Below are 17,569 nucleotides of genomic sequence, written 5' to 3' on the forward strand. Positions count from 1 at the left end.
AACCAAATTAGTGCACCCACAAAGCATCTGTTTCCACATCTAAATTAGTTTCCAACATGTATTCAATATGCTTGTAAAACACACACAAAAAAAGAGGGAACACAATTCAAACTGGGATAATGTTTGCAGAGTCGCAGAAGTCAGAGACTTTAAAATCTTCCTCATTTAATGACCAGCTAATATTATTTTGGCCCAACAGCAGCCACATGTTTTCTAGTAGCTTATAAACATTATTAGTGATGTTCAGGTGTTTAGTGTTCAGCAGGTAGACAAATTCAAAGGCACATTTTCACCTTTTGTGTTTGTTATCCAGCCAGTTAAATATTGTTACAACAGTGGAAAAACCTAACTTTAAAAAAAAAAGAAAAAATCTCAGCCTTTTAATGCTCAAACTGGTCATAAAGTTGGTGTGAAAGTGCTGTTAGCACAGTTGGGTTCTAATCAGCTTTCCTCCCAGGTGAAAATAAATGTTGATGTTCAAAGTCTCCCTGTAGTGGCAGGAGTACCCACCTGAGATATTAAAACGCTCCCATCGTCTGTTTCGCTGCACCACTGGACCAAAGCTCCATCTGCAAAAATAAACCCTCTTCAATTAGGTTTTTCTAATTTACCTGCCAGGTTGGGGGCAGTGTAACACTCCTAACTGAGCTGTGAAGTGGGAGCAGATGCCAGTTTCTCAAGTATTTTTCCCCCCGGTGTAAATTCTCATTTCAAAGTCGTCTTTGTAATCATTTTCCAAATGTTCCTCAACATGGAAAAAAAAACCAGGAGTATTATTTAGTGATGAATAGTCATGTTATTTTTGTGTCTAGTGTGGTGACTGATTAAATACTATGATACCCATGAGCCTCAGCAGCTGTTCAAATATGGAAAAGACGCCAGTCAAAGGTGGACATTGTTGTTGCGATTGGGAACACAACGTCAGACTGAATTCATTTAAAATTGACCCAATCCAAAAGTAAAATGATGTTCTATAATCCAGAAATTGCATTTTTGCCTTTTATTGAAGTCAACAGTGAAGAGGCAGACAGGAAATAAGGGAAGAATTGAACTGTGGAGCATTATAGCTGTTGTTATACGTTGCACTGTAACCGTTTGGCAACCAGGGTGCCTCTAAAAGTAACTTGATTGTACCTGCTGATGTTTTTATCCACTTTCTATAATGTATAATCTTTAGCTTGAGCTTCAGCTCGCTGTAAACAACACAACAGAATTTGTATCTTTTTGCCTTTTTATCAAACCTCCATCCAATCCTTAAAGTGCTCCAACTATCAGTCCGGTTTTAACAGTACCTACAACATGTATCATGTATGTATGTGTTTGCTCTTGTCGCCCTAACTATGTGGTCGTGTGTCTTTCTACTTACAGTAGATCTTTATTTATTTTTAGATTAATCTGTTGCTGTCCTGGTAGATCTGTTTTCCTCAGCTTCACTGTCTGTAGGGATTTTTCCTCTGGAGTCTTTGACCCTCCAAGATTCTTAAGTTTTAGTACTAAACTGTACAGAAGGCTGGTCTGATGTGTCACAGTAGAAATCCATTCATTTTTTTGGTCAGACCATCCTTCTCTACAACAACAAAAAAACAAAAACTTTGTTTCTTTGGCCAAATCCAGCTTTTATAACAGCTCTGTCTCTTTCCCTTGTTTAATCCCTCCTTCTGCAAAATACAACTGACATATTGATTTTTCCACAAGACTGTAGCCAAATAGATATACCTCTGCAAATGTTTTCACTATTTTGTCATGTAAAAAAAACATCTTCACTATGTCCTTGGCGAAGGACAAAGACGAACCATCGCTGACAGTGGTGCATGCATGGTGAAGTCACTGTCCTGTAGTGTTTCTGTAATTGCACAGTTGCATTTTTGGTACATCGACCACTGTTTCTCCCTGCTTTCTCTTTCGTCTAGAAGAGTGTAACCCTGACGACTGACTGTGATATTGTATGAATTTCATTTTTGTGGTGTTAGGTGCAAGACAATCTACTGCTGTTTTCATTGTCCTGCTGCAGTTGTTGCAAAATTGATTTTAGACTGCTGAACAACGATGCAAAGGCAGGCAAGCTAGCGGTCAGAATGATAGGTTGATTAGCTTCCCACGAAGGCAGACAGGCTCCCAGATCTCATCTGTAAAAGAAAGGATCACTTCATTGGAAATGTTTGGGGAGAGGAGACCTGAGAGTCTCACATTAGCAGAGAGGAGGGCACGGCTGCAGCTCAGGGATTATTCAGAGGGATGGATGGAAATAAACAGACCAGGCTGTCAGACAACGATCCCTATATACTGTAAATGAAATATCTGGAGGGCTGGGAGGTTCTGATAAAGGGTAATAACACACATATATACTCACATTCACACATGGCTACAGATGCATAAAAATGCAAAAAAAAAAAAACATATTTCCAAACCAACATGTGTAATATATCACAGTCTGAAGGGAATGCTGTGTGCTATTGTAATCTCATGATATGGTTACTGTACTATCTGCCCATTTGAATGATGACCGTACTGAATATCCCTATACAATGTTTTTATGTGGCAGAATATATACTGAAGATAAAGCTAAACAGTCAGACAGCCTCTCTCCGCTTGAATGATTCCCACCAAACAGCTTCATGATAATCTCACGCTGCAGAGATGAGTTGCATCTTCTTGATTGAAGTCCTGTTGGTTTGAGTTTCAGCAAAGGATCAGGTCACCAGAGGATTTATAGAATTTATATAAAAAATGTTATCTCTGATCTAAATTGTCTTTAATTTTGCAGATAAATTATTTTCATATTTCAAACTCTGCCAGTAAAGGAATAAAAGTAATCTGAAAATTGATTGATTGAAAATTGAGTCTAAGGTTATGTTATCACATTACTTAATTAGTCTGACCAGCAATTAAAAACTCTAAAATCTTCAATTAACAATGAATGTAAAACTGAGAAAAAACAGCAAACTGTCACATTAGAGAGACTTGAACTAGTAATTACTTATCATTATTGCTCAGATTTCCACTCCATTTCAGTTCAGCACAACAAAACAGCACATGCTGTTTATGTCAACTTGAATCAACAGCTCTGTGTGACATGTAAACAAAATACCGGGAGTGCCATCAAAATTGTAAAGAAATCAGACTAGTAATAAACATATCCTATATTTTATGGCTTGTTGTGACAGCGTCTTTGCCAACACTTAAAAGCCATGAAAAGATGAAATTAAGAGTTTACACAGCATCTCTACCACCTGCTGCTGTGTGATTATCAGCTGACAGAGAGTCGTCTGCCGTCTGTACTCCGTTCAACTGGGGTTCTGCGCCCTCGTCATATCGTAAAAAGCTGCAACGCCCGAATAGAGCTCAGACATGGAGCACTCTTGTGACCTCACCCAGAAATGTGTCAAAGGTGCAACAGATGTAAAACTATCAACTAGTACAGGTCAGTGAAACAGTCCTCTGCTGGTTACCGAAGCCACCTGTTACCAGTCTCAACTACTGCTGGTGTTAAGTTGCTTTTTTAAAAAACAGGGCTACATTGGATGGAAGATTGGAGGTGTGATGTCACTGGTTGGTTTGCATTGGAGCCAGTTTGAAGCCCAGAGTTGCAGCTTATGTTTGGTGCCATCTTTTCCATTTGGAGCGAGGAACTTCCAAATAAGGAGTGCGGGGTGTTGCCTTTCACGATCTGGAAACACGCCGTGCAACCTCAGACTGAAGCGAACACTAGCTTACTGGGAACACTGAGCAGGGAAGATATCATATAGCCTTTTTCCATTGGTACTTTTGTCGGCATTGAGTCAAACCATGCCACGTTCATTTGTGTTTCCATTACCAGTTTAAATGTGCTGAGTTGTGCCAAGTCATGCTGAGTCATGCCTGAGATGTACCTTTCAATGAAGTCAGGTCAAAGCATGCACGACCCGCCTCCAAGTGGGTTGGGGGCTTAGATGGGCTTTGTCATTCAGGGACGAGCCGGCTAACTTCCCGTTTAGCCCTTCGCTAACTTGTATGGGATAAAATAATTGAACAGTGTGGCTCTTCTAGACTTTACAAATGTTATCAGACCAAATGGATCAACTTCTGATAGTGAAATGAGTTTTACAGCTGCTCTTTTCAACACTAGGAGCGGCCAGGAAGTGCAGGGGGGGCTATTTACTCAAGCCCACGGTGCACTTCTTGGGGAAATAGTGTTAAAGAGGACACTGCTTTCAAACATCATTGATTCAAGATAGGTGCGTCATCAGTTAAAGACACACCTTCAAACAGGTAGCCCTGTTGTAATGGAGATATAAATCCCTGCCACGCTGGGCTGACGCGCTGAGTCAAACCGATTCAAGCCAAGCCAGCACATGTGAATAAAATATTGCAACAATAGTCTGACTCAGTGCGAGTCCCTTGCCGGGGAGAGCAGCGGGTGTCAATCACAGCTGTCAGTCAACACCTACACAGCAGACATCAAAGCTACTATAAGTCTTCAAATCTTATTAATGGAGCAAATATTACCAAAATGACCCTGAGCAAACTTATTAGAGGGCCCGAATTCAGCGATCGAGACCGTAAGACTTAGTATTTCTAGAGAGAGGTTGATGGTTTTTGAATGGGAGTCTACTGGGATTTTTGGGAGTTGGCTGTCAGTGGTACTGTACTTTAAGATACTTGTCCGTTGAGCCTCAAGCTGTGGTGGTTGCCACTTGATGGAAATTTTATTTTTAACAGCCAAAAAAATCAGCAAATGGTGAATCAGTCAGTGGTTACAGATCAACAACCAGTTAACCTCAAACAATTTTTTTCTGCGAGATAGTTAAAATATTTTGCTTTTAAATACTGTGTTTAAAGCGCTCTTTACTGCTTATGATATTGGAAAAGTACAAGCAACTTTAACGCTTATTCCAATGTTGCAAACACTGCTCTGAGCTGCTCTGGATGACAGCATCAGCTAAATGCCTGAAATGTAGATGGAGAGATCCTGTCTGCGAAGTGATGGACGAGGCGACTAGAGAGCGACAGATGGAGACAAACACAGACAGATATAGACGGAGGCCGACAGAGAGCGAGCCGGGGGAACGCTGAACTCAGTGCAGCCACAGAGGGGCTCGTGACAGACACACTGTTTCTCCCTGCTTGGCTGCTTTAATGACAGCCAGCAAACTCATTCAGCAGGACAAACAAATCACTGGGACAAACCTCTGCAGGCATCTGCCATCACACACACACACACACTAACACACACAAACACTGCTCCCTGCTGGAAAATCTATAACTCTGCTGGGGTCTTCAAGTGGGGGAAAAAAACCTGCACACATATAAAAACTGAAGGGTTTGTCTGCTTGTGTGGAAAAGTCAGTGGTTCATAGTTAAAGAAAATAAGAGAAAATGAACGAGGGAAAAGGTTTTTTTTTTTCTCTCCTCTAATGTACATTCAATCAATACACCTTTCAGGTCTCTTTCAGGATGAAATTTAGCTTTTATGGTTTATTGGATTGAATGAGTTTTTCACCAAACAAATCAAATGAAGCCACACAGCAGGGGTGATAAACACAGGCAAACAGTCGGTAGCCAGGCAGATGGAAACCAATAATCACTGAAAGCACTTTAAAGTCACTTGGTAAGTTAATGACTGGTCTTTACTAGAGGATGGTGTAGAAAAAAGATTTAGTTAGATAACAAGGGTGTTGCCACTTTGGCCAAGCAAAATTCATAAACAAGATATTCACAGATTTTATCAATGTTTATTTTTTTAGAATGAGTTATTCAATTTTAAGAAAAGACTTCAGTAGACTCAGGCGGTAATAGGGCTGCACCTAACAGTTATTTTCATTATCGATTAATAGTTTTGTCTATAAAATGAAACAGAGAAAAATGCCCGTGATTTCATGATTTCCTTAAGCCCAAGGTAACGTCTTCAGTCCAAAATCCAAACATGACATCACCTCACATTCAAGAAGCAGCAACAAGCAAACGTTTGTCATTTTTCCTTAAAATTTTCTGTCGATCAACTAATCAATTAGGATCATCTAACGCTGAATCATGGCAGCGCTAATATTTAGCTACCACAAAAGCTAAACCTAAAATATCATAGTGTATTGCCTGAAACTGTTGTACAATTGCATTTTTAAGTACCACCTACTTTTTTTGTAATTAACAAGTCTGTAAGTAGGTTAAAAGGTGCCACTAAAGTGAAAGTGAGTTTAAGAGTTAGCTTATGATGGACGTTGTGTCTGTCATGTTAGCAGCTGCAAACAAAAAGCTGAATTAGCCTGAAAAGGTCTCCCAACTACAGTATGAAAACTATAAACATGAAAGTAAATATGGTTGATGTACCAAGCTTACATAAGTCGCAGATTTTAGCTACAAATTGCTGTTTTATGGCTGCTGATGCTAGAACGCCATGCTAACTTGAGATAACTAACATTAGCTTGCGGCAGGCAGTTATACTCATGAGATGACTTATTGTAATTGTAGCTAACTGAAAGTGTTCAACCTGTATTGAATTTTTGCTGTTCTTAAAATTTGTGTTTTGTCATGTGTTTAGTGTTACATCACAACAGAGTTATCAACATCTCATTTATGTTTGTTAATTGTTTCCTCAGTAAGTTAGTTGACAGTGTTTTACAGCCAATCAATAATTGGAAAAAAATCTCTGCACACCTGATTATGCAACAGGTGCGTCGGAGGAAAGTAACTTGAAAACGGGGGCGGCTGTGGCCCAGGTGGTAGAGTGAGTCGAAGTGTCCTCGGGCAAGATACTGAACCCCAAATTGCTCCTGTTGGCTGCACCATTGGTGTGTGGATGTGTGTTTGAATGATTAGATCCTCCTGATGAGCAGGTTGGCACCTTGCATGGCAGCCCCTGCCGTCAGCGTATCAATGTGTGTGTGGATGGGTGAATGTGACTTATAGTGGAAAAGCGCTTTGAGTGGTCGGAAGACTAGAAAGGCGCTATAATATGTAGTCCATTTACCAAGTGCAGTCCAAAACTATCAGGAAATCTCACAACGTTTTGGTCTGTCCGATTTTTGAACAGTTGGGTGTAAGATGTATGAAGGTGTAAAAAACATGAACTAATTGTTTTGTATTGTATTTTTTTTATCAGGACAGTGTACAGTTTTTTACATAAATGATGCACTGTACCAGATTTAGCTTCAAGCTAATTTTCATCTGCAGTCCCTTACAATTAAAACATATAACAGCACAATAACAAACACACAGGACACACTACACAAAATACAAAGCTACACACAATGTCACATCACATACACCCACAATGTCACAATGTAATAAATATTTCAGCGGTAAGTGAGACAGTGTGTGGGAGATTTCCTCATTGTTTTTGCTGCCAATTAATAAAAAAAAATAAGCCTACAGGTACTTCTTGCCATAACTTTGCACTATCTGTTATTCAGGCACAAACTCCATTCCCTCTGTGCCATAAATCAGATTTTAAAGCTGGAGTGCGGGACTTTTACATATAAATAAACCTTTGTTACATTCAGGCCCTTGCCAAATAAGTTCACACAAAGCTGATTAAGCCTATCACTGCCAGGTAAATCTCTCTGTATTTTGCAGTAGTTTTTAAATCTGGTGTCTGTGGTGACTTTCCCGTGCTGGCGCACTGGTAGTGATGCATTTTACGTCAACCAGCAATGATTGGTTTGTGACTGTCGACCAGGGTGGACTGTCCTCAGTGCCCTCCCACTGCGTCATGTCGCTGGGGCGAGCTCCAGTTTACATAAAAAGCATCAGGGGTCAGCGGCGATGCATCGACAGTGTTTGTGTAATTACTCTCACTGCCAAAGGGGGGAGATGTCGACATATCTTCACATATTTCTGATATAATATTCAGGTAGAAGGAGGCAATAAGAAAGGACAACATATGGACAACAACTTCAAACCTGGAGTTTGATGATGAGCCAGTTGTCAAAAGGAGTTATACACTCCATTGCCTTATTGTATGGTAAGAAATATGATTAAAATATTGATGCTTGTGATCATACTGTAGGTTTTTACTTTGTTTTTTTGTACAGGTTACTGCAATTAAAAGTGCTTTACAGATGACTGACAAACTGTTAATAAGAGAATAAATGTAAACAAATTTGAGACTAATGAAAACAAAAATGTAATAAAACCAATAAAATAGATTAAAATAAAATAAGAACTGGATAAAAACAAACAGGACAACAAAAAAAATTTAAAAACATGAACACAATAAATGATTAAAGAGAATAAATAATGGCTAATTTAATCATAAACCAGGCATAAGACATAGGTTTTAATTTTACATTTAAAGATATCAACAATTCCACTTTCAAATGAAGAATGCTATGTAGTAGCCTAATAACTACAGTATATGATTATTTCTCCATGACATGGGGACAAAGTTAGTGAAAACTCTCATATCAATTCAAAGCTTATTCATGTAGTTCATTACACATATAAATGTCACCCAGATCGCTTGGAATAAAGATTAAGAATTAATCTCTGTCATGGAAACTAAGCAGCCGTCACAGTAAACTTGTTTCAGCCTTCATCAGCGTCAGTGTTGCATCAGAAAGGTTGTGCGTTGATTGACAGGTGTGATGTGCGTCTGAGCATCCCAACTAATTTTGACAAATAGCTCCGTTGTGTGCAGCATCACAAACTGCAGCGGCGTGAAATGAGCTTTAATTACCCACAGTTATTACAGCTCTGACGTTGTTTGTGCTTTGTTTCGCTCCGGCAGACACCGACTTGTTTGGTTTGTAGATGAGTTGAATATGTTTCTGTTGTTTTTTTTGAACGTGGAACATCTCTAAACATCTGTGTAACGTGTGTGTGTGTAGATGCATCAGTTATAGTACAGAGCACATGCTTGATCTTTAGTGTTTTCCATATCTGATCCGTAAAAAGTGATACATTTATTCATGCCTTTTTATTTATGAGTAAGCTTTATCTGTAAGACACAGACCAATCAGGATCAGATGAGTAGAAATCTGAATTTATCTCTCTAAAGTAACGGCAGCAAAGACTCATAATTACACGTTAGATGTCTGCATGAGTTTAGAGCTTTTAAGTGGGTGTGTTTGCTGTCAGATCCGGTAATTAGCCTCTCTGATCTGAACACAATGAACACTTTGTTAAAGCTTCATTAAACTGTCACTAGATTTGATTAATTCCAGCAGGAATTAAGAAAATTATGCTTATTTAATCATCAGGGGCCCGTGTTTTTAAAATTAAATAACAGGCCCAAGGTCCCGAGAGCCATGAAACTCACTAAACACACAAAAGTGATATTGTAAACTTTCAATTCACGCAGGGAAACACCAAAGTTATCATTATATATCTTTTATTTTTAGTGTGGCGGTAATTATTTCATGCTACCTGGCTGAACGCTGCATATCTAACTAACACAAAAAAAGTTATAATACTGCTGGAATATTCAAACATTTCAAGTCCAATACTTTGCTGCATGACAGTTATGGCTGCAACTAATGATTCATTTCATTATAGATTAATCAGTTAATTGTTTTGTCTATTAAATGTCAGGAAATAGTGAAAAATGCCCCACAGTCAAAGCTGACGTCTTTAAATGTCTTATTTTGTCCAACCAACAGTCCAAAAACCACGTATGAAAGCAAATCATCACATTTGAGAAGCTGAAACCAGTTAATTTTGGGCATATTTACTTTTAAAAAATCACTAAAATTATTATTCAATTATTAAAATAGTTGCTGATCAATTTTCTGTCAATTAACTGATCGATTGATCGACTAATTGTTGCAGCTCTACTGACAGACAGTTAGTGTTTTGACCCCTGACAGACTGAATTAAACACAATGATAAATTTCAATTGTTTAATTAGATGTTTAACTAAATGTATCCTCAGGACTTAATTCATCAATATCTTGATCAGGACAGAACAGCGACGTGTCAGAGACTTTGAAACTTGAAACTTTAGTTTGTAAATTATATGTGCAATGACTGTATTTTGCTATTAATTGACTCTGGTCCCAGTGAACAGTATTAACTGCACCAGTAATTCTGTCTTTTAGACCAAAAGAGAAAAAAAATCAGTGAGAAATCTGTGAAATTGTCTTGTACACCACAACCCTGAATTACAAGGTAATAACGTCAGCTTTACACCTCTTATTCTATTATATATGTGTGATTATATTGTATATCACTGTTTCATCTCATCACATTAGACACTAAGCTTTTGATCTGATTATTTTACCAATGCTTGTAATTCAGAACTCCACTTGGGTTTTGATGTGATATTGGGTTTAGAAAATCCAGGATTAAGAGAGCTTGTTAATAACCAGCCTCATGATACAAGTTATCCAGGATCAGAAATGTTAGGCTTAGTGAAGCCTGGTAGTTCAAAGAGAGTCAGACTTCAGAGTTTTGTGATAAAGGCTTCTGGTCAGAATTTAGTGTTTTTGTTAAGAAACAAAAGCATTGGCTCTTAAAGTTTCAGCAAAACAGCCGTTAGAATCTTTATCATGTGTAATTTGATGTATTTCAGAGTGAAACAGAATATGCAGGTGGGATGTAAGAACAATCAAATCATTCAGATTGGATTAGATCACTCAAAGTAGGACTAGCTTTGAGAATACAGCGCGAGGACTGTTGGCATCCAGCCACACCTCCATCACCTGTATTATCAGGAGGAGGTTGGGGCAGAAATGATTATATTAGACCTCAACCACATTTTTTTGAGAATATAAACACAGTTTATGCAGACTCAGATCCAAACATACTCCTCCTACTATATTATTGCTCTGCCAGCTGCACAACCTCTCAACTTGTTCTTTGAGAGAGTCAAGAGGTTGTGATACAGTATGTAGCACAACAAGCTAGCGAAGCTCTGTCTTTGGAGCTGTTTTTAAACAAACTAACCTGCCCAAAACTCTCTGTGGTGAAGGAACATGTCACCCAGTAGAATGATGTGACTCATTGATGTGTTTTTAATAGTTTTTGGACAACAACGGAGGTCTACAGCACAGAGGAATGAGATAAATAAGGCTTTTAATACCTGTGAGTTCATTGTTGGTTTGGCTCTGCACATGAGATTTGTTCACAGTAAGGGAAAACAGAAAGTCACCAGCCTTATCTTTTAATGATGCGCAGTGTTAGCTTTTTCCAATGGGGACGTATGTTCCTCCATAACATTTTGAAATCTTCCACTTTTGCTTTCTTTTTATTGTAAGATCCAACTTTTATAACTCCCCTTGCATCGGCTTCAGTTTGTTGTCGAATGCAGTTGAAATTTCCTCCTCTGATCATTTCTTCAAGTGATCCCCGGGGTTCATTGTTCCTCCGCGGAGCTTAAATGACATAACAGTGACCAGAGATTTTTTTTTTCCAGAGGCAAATGCAGTTAAAAGGGGATCTAAAGTTCAAACTTTAAGCTCAATTGTTTGAAGAAGCGGCGTAGTTGGCGTCCTCACATCTTTCCATCAGAAGACATTCTGAACTTCATATATTTTAATGTTTTATGGGAAGAAAAAAAGAGAGGAATCTTTATATTAATACACAAAAGAGATGTAAAGCAGTGGACGCATGATTTAAAGTAGGAAAATGTATTATTTTATTGTACTGTCAGATCATTCAGAGCAGCTTTTACAAGCAGAATCCCATCATGCTGCCTGCAGCTTCTTTTACTTCAACATAAAACAATGAATGTGTTCAGGTTTCCGCTTTAATGCACATAATGTAGTTTGCTTTGGAGAAAGCTGTCAGCAAAACGGTTCATTATGAATATTCATAATAACTGTAGAAAGTAGTCGATTTGCACAAAAACACCCACACTACATATTTATGCTTTTTATTGTGCTGCGGTTAGCTTTGGGTAAAAGCAGCCGTGGTGCATTATGAGCGCATATTTCATTACCTGAACATTACAATAGGAGTAAAAAAACTACTTGTGCTCTTTCCAGTCACTTCAGGGAATAGTTGCTCAAATGAATAAATAAATATCTTTGTATATTAGTTCTTTAGCACTGATTTAAAGTAAAAGTATTGCTAGATTGCACAGTCGTTTCTCCTGGTTTATACACAACGTAGTTTTTTTTTTCTTGGTGCTGTTATCTCTGCTGGCTGCTTCTCACTCTCCCACCTCCCTATCTCATCACTGATTTTTTTTTTTTTTTTTTTTTCCCTGTAATAACACATAATTGGTTTTCTGCACCAAAACTCGTTCATGCAGATAATCTCTCATTTGTCTCAGTGAGAAAAATGAATGTTAGATTACACTTTAATGGAGCTTGGCACACTTTTCCCAGCACACACATGCCATTTTCACGCTGCTGTCTTCACTTTCTGCAAAAATGGTTTAGTGTTTTCTAAATGATTCAAAACTAATCACATATCCAATAAATCACTATTTGAAGCGACTAGGAGGCGGAGAACAGAAACTCCACAGTAAAAAAAAATAAAAGAAAATCTCAAAATCCTTCCAGACTTCCAGTTTTTGCCTTTTTATTCATTCAGGCTCAAAAACACTTTGGACATTTGACAAACTACTTAGTGTAGCCTTAAAGTTTTACTAAATTTCTAGGTAAGGAATACAAATTGACTGCAAATAATTGTTTGTTTGGGTAAACAATATATTTTAATTAAGGTCGAGGTTTGCAAATGACATTTCTGGTCATTTCCTTCAGTCCTGTATTGATTCACATCACTGTAGATCATTTCCCAGCTTTTACAGACATGCTGTCATCTTAATCTTAACTGTTTTGCAACAAAGTTTTAAGCTGCATTTGTGTGAAAGCAAGAAGAGCTGCAACGATTAGTCGACCGAAAGAAAAGAAATCGATTCATCATTTCAGTCTCAAGCAAAATCCCGAACGGTTCTGTGGTTCCTGATAGTAAATTGAATGTCTTAAGTTTTTGGACTGTCGGTTTGACGAAACAAACAATTTGAAGACATCACTGTGGGCTCTGAGTAATTGAGACTATCAGGGTCATGTTGTGGTTTATGGTTTTGGCCTGAGTGGTGACAGAAGTGAGAGCTTGTGGTTGAAACTTTTACTCCGCTGAGGAAAACTCACAAATCAGAGAAGCAAAAAGATAGAAGTTGAATGACCCTGAAAGGTTTGGCAACACAGATGGTTGCTCTTTTTTTTATGTATTTCCCATCCCTTTAATGGAAACACTGACAGTTCTGACATGATAAAAAAAAAAAAAAAAAAAGTGAAATCGAGCAGCTGTCTTTTAAGGAAATAAGACTTTTTGAGGGTTTTTTTTTTCAAGGCTGTTTGGAGCAGCGTTTGAAACGTGTGTTAAGTGGTGCTGAAAAGGCAATTTGCTGCTTGCAGATCTGGAGTCTTTTTTTGAAATGTTCAGGACAGGATGTGCAACATCTCGTAGACTCAGAGAGGTCAGATGGTGCTGATGTGCTGCTGTTTTCATATTTATACATTTTTCATGAGAACTAAACTGCAAAAGTTCTGATACAAAAGTTTGTTGACTGTGGAAATAACTGAGAGTTCAGCAGATGTGTGTGAGGTTTATAAGTTCACTGTCAGACTGTAATGATGCTGATTTCATGTGTTCAAACAGCAAAAAGTTAAACAGACAATATTATAATAATAATATAAATGGGTGCAACAGGTAAAATGTATTCATAAGTTTGAGTTTAAAGAGTTTGGATGTTGAACATTTCTGTTAAGAAAAAGGAACAGATATCGGAAAATCCCTCTTACTTTCATAAACTATCCAGAACTGTTATCAACCAGGATTTAAATCAAATGCAATGCTTTAAAATCCTATGATAAGAAGGCCAAAGGCTGCAACTAATGATTGTTTTTATTATCGATTATTCTGCCAGTTATTTTCTCAATTAATTGGACAAACCATTAGTCTATAAAATGTCAGAAAATAGTGTCCATCACAGTTTCCCAACGAACAAGGTGAAGTCTTTAAATTGCTTATTCTGTCCAACCCGTTGTGGATATTTTGAGCGATGGTCAGCACCTCAGTGGAGAAAAGCGGACACGAGCCTTTGATGACTTAAAGCTGAAAAAGTTTATTGAAGTTCTTGATCAAGGAGAACTGAAATAGTGAACATCGAAGTCATCTGCAACTCGGATGCTGACTCTTTCCATTCTGTCCTCTGAAGGTCCTAGTGAGTCCTAGTCTTTATCAGCCTACGATCTGAAAAATTAGTCTAATTGGTTCACTCGTTTCTAAACAAGGAACTGCATTTTACCCATGTCAGTTTAGGTCACGTTGCGTGGAACTTCAGAAGTTTTGGTTTGAATGTCTGACTGTGTCAATAGAATCTACGCATCCACCCATCTCTGTTGTCTAGGAAAGCCTCCTCCGACCTCGGTGACCATGGCGATGCTGATTTACCCTCAATCAGAGATGTTTCTGCTTTCCCCAAAACATCACAGACAGCTGGAGTCTCAAGGAGAGGAGAATATGTCCCCTTCCTGCTTAAGAATTACAGTGTGACCTCAAGGCCCAGACTTGACCCAGTGTAACCCAATGTGTAACCCCTAAAGATGGAAAAGTCCATAACACAACCAACACTCCAAAATCCAAAAATATCCAATTTATTGCCATGAAAGGCAAAAATAACCAGCAAATATTCTAATCTGAGAGACTAGAACCAGATGTTTGGTCGATATGAAAGTAGCTGCTGATTAAATTAAGTCACTTGACTAATCAACTTATTGTTTCAGCTCTAATAATGTCAATTAAAGAGAAAACTTTAATTATATATCAGTAGTTACAAAGTTCTTTTACAGTAGAGAGAAATGAAAAAGTGTAAATAGAAGAGATTGACAAGCTAATATATAAAAACATGACTTAGAAGTTTACAATCCACAAAATAGTAAAGTTACAAGAAGAAGAAAAAGCCAAAGAAAACTATGTTCCAAAGTCAAAGAGCAACAACAGCAAAAGAAATGTCAACTTCAATTTTCAAACCTTTTAGTTTCAGTAGTTTCAGTAGATTTTCTCTCTCAGCTTTTATTCTCATTTAGGTGTGATGCTTTGAAGAAAAGTTTCTTCTCCAGAAAGTGAACACGGTTGTGTAAAAGAAAGATAATGTGCCACATACACGGTGGCTGCATCAGCTCTGTAATTATATATAATTACAGTCAAGAACATCCTGTCTGCTGCTATCATTCCTACATCAAATCCAGACAGATCCAATTACAGAGTGTCACTCTGTAATTGTGTTGGACTTTGTGTCTGTGTGGGTGTTTTTTTTTTTTCTGTACGGAAAAAATTCAGTTTGATAGAAAGTTTGTGACAAGTTTTTTTTTTTTTCTCTTTTTAATTTAGAACGAAGATGTGAGCGTTATGTAAAGTGAGATCAAGCCTGTGAGTTAAACTCAGTGAACATTTATGTTTAAATTTAGGGGAAAACACACAATGATGTTCTTAATGTGTGTTGCTCATGTTGGTGATTATTAACCTTCTGATGATCAATGACTTTAGAGCAATTATGACTCACTTTTACTCTTTTTCTTTACTGACAGGAGAAACTGCACCGCTGTTCTCAGCAGGAAGATGTCTTAGAGAAAAAAGATGATACACACAAAGGTACGTTTTTTTTCATTTTAAATATTATAATTAAGTATGTCTGAACTATTTAGCAGTTTATATATTCATTGTATAAAAGGGCTGAAATAATTGATTCACTCCTCCTTTGAGTTTTCAGAGAAAAAGCTTTAAAAAGTCACTGTACACTACCTGCTCAGCACCAAAAACTGTGTAAATAAGCAACTGTTTGTTCACAAATGGTTTCTGCTGCCCCCAAGTGGCCAGAAAATCAGCTATTGCAGGTATAAAGACTACATGACAGACAAAAAATGACTAGATCTGCCAAAAGAGCTAACAAACTTAATTCTAGCCTCATATCTAAGTTAGTGGTAGTTGCAGATCAAGTTACATTTATACAGTCTGCATGTTAACAGTGATGTCATTCGCTGGATGTGTAGACAGAACAAGACTCCGTTTCAAGAGAAAATCTTTTATTGGACGAAACAGACAACAGTTTAGACTCAAGTAAACATTGAGAACGATGCATCAAACCTGAAACAGTTTTTACATCTGTAATTAAAATCTGTAACAGTTTAAATGGTTTTTGTAACAGTGAATAGTCATAATTAAAAGTCAGTAACAGTTACAGTCATAGATGAGAAATTGTTGCGCTCTACTCTGCTGTCATATGAACTCCGCTATTTTATTTCATGACAAACCAGATTTGAACCTTCTGCTTCTTTACAGTAGTCGTTTAAAAGTTCAAGAGACAACTTGTTGTGCTCAAAAACACTTAAAACTGTCCAACATAGTGACGCTATAGTTTTCTGTTTCAGGTAGAAGCCATGTTTGATGTGAGAGAGACAACTGATACCACTGGTGAGTCACCACAGACGCTGGGAAAACCTCGTTTCTCTTTACAGTTTGCTTTATGAATCAATATCAGCATCAAGTCCAAACTGCCAACTACAACCAGTTTTTAATGTCATAATCAATTTACATGGGCTGCAAAGTTTTAACATGTTGCTTTCTTGAAACAGGAAATTTAAAAACTTAAAAATGGGAGATTTAATTGCATGTGTGCAGATTAGTTTGTTTCCGAAAGAATGAACCTAAAAAAAAACCTTTAATTTAAAATAATTGCATTGAATTTGACAGCTGCATCAAAATTAATTGACTGATCAATGTATTGAATATGTCTATTACGCTAGTTTTACTTAATATCTTTTTTACAAAAATACGTAATTGTCCAGATTGGTTTTTTGGCGGGGGTAGACTAGTTGCATAAATTACTATGTCATTTATGTAAATGTGTAACTCGTTTAAGAGTTCAAACATAATAATCCAAACGTTAAGCTCGACTATCTCTCGGAAAGATATTTTATTAGTAGCATAAAATATCTACTATAACTGTGTTAAACATAAATTCGAAGTTGGAATTACAGCAAAACAAAAAAAAAAAAAGTGTTTGGAATTTTGATCCATTTAAAGTTCACATCCCTGAGCCTCAAATTCTGGTGCACATCTGTAACAATGAGCAGACTGTTTTTCTTTACATGCATAGTCTTTAATGCAGAGTGAAGTCAGATGCATAGTTCAAGAGTTTGTGTCGTGCGTCTTCGTCTTCTGAAGGCCGCTCAGTTTAGTCGAGTTCACGTCATATGAGATGGTTAGTAAAGAACATTCATGTCATGAGACGAGTCCAGATGGTTGTTTAACTGTAGAGTTGTGGTTGTGTGCTTTGACTACATAGCACTATAATAGCACATGTATTATCATTAAACGTAGGGTTAATTACCTTTTAAACACTTTGGTTGATGTGAGGCATTCAGATTTAGCGCCAGGTCTCTTCTCACATGTTATAATTCTGACGTGGATTTGAACAAAAACAACACAATCAAGTGCTACTAAAAGAATTAAAGCTGCTACAAAGATTTATTTTCTAATCCTACAGACTCTAACACATGTTGGTCCTCAGGAACAGCAAACAAATATAGTAGTGAAACATTTCCTCCCTATCAGCAACAGGATTATTAATGTTTGTTTTTATTAAGAAAAAAACAGGGCAAACAACAGAACACTGTAAACAACCATTTCACAGCTTTACAACTGA

This window comes from Thunnus maccoyii, chromosome 12, assembly GCF_910596095.1.
Source record: "Thunnus maccoyii chromosome 12, fThuMac1.1, whole genome shotgun sequence".
Lineage (NCBI taxonomy): Eukaryota > Metazoa > Chordata > Actinopteri > Scombriformes > Scombridae > Thunnus > Thunnus maccoyii.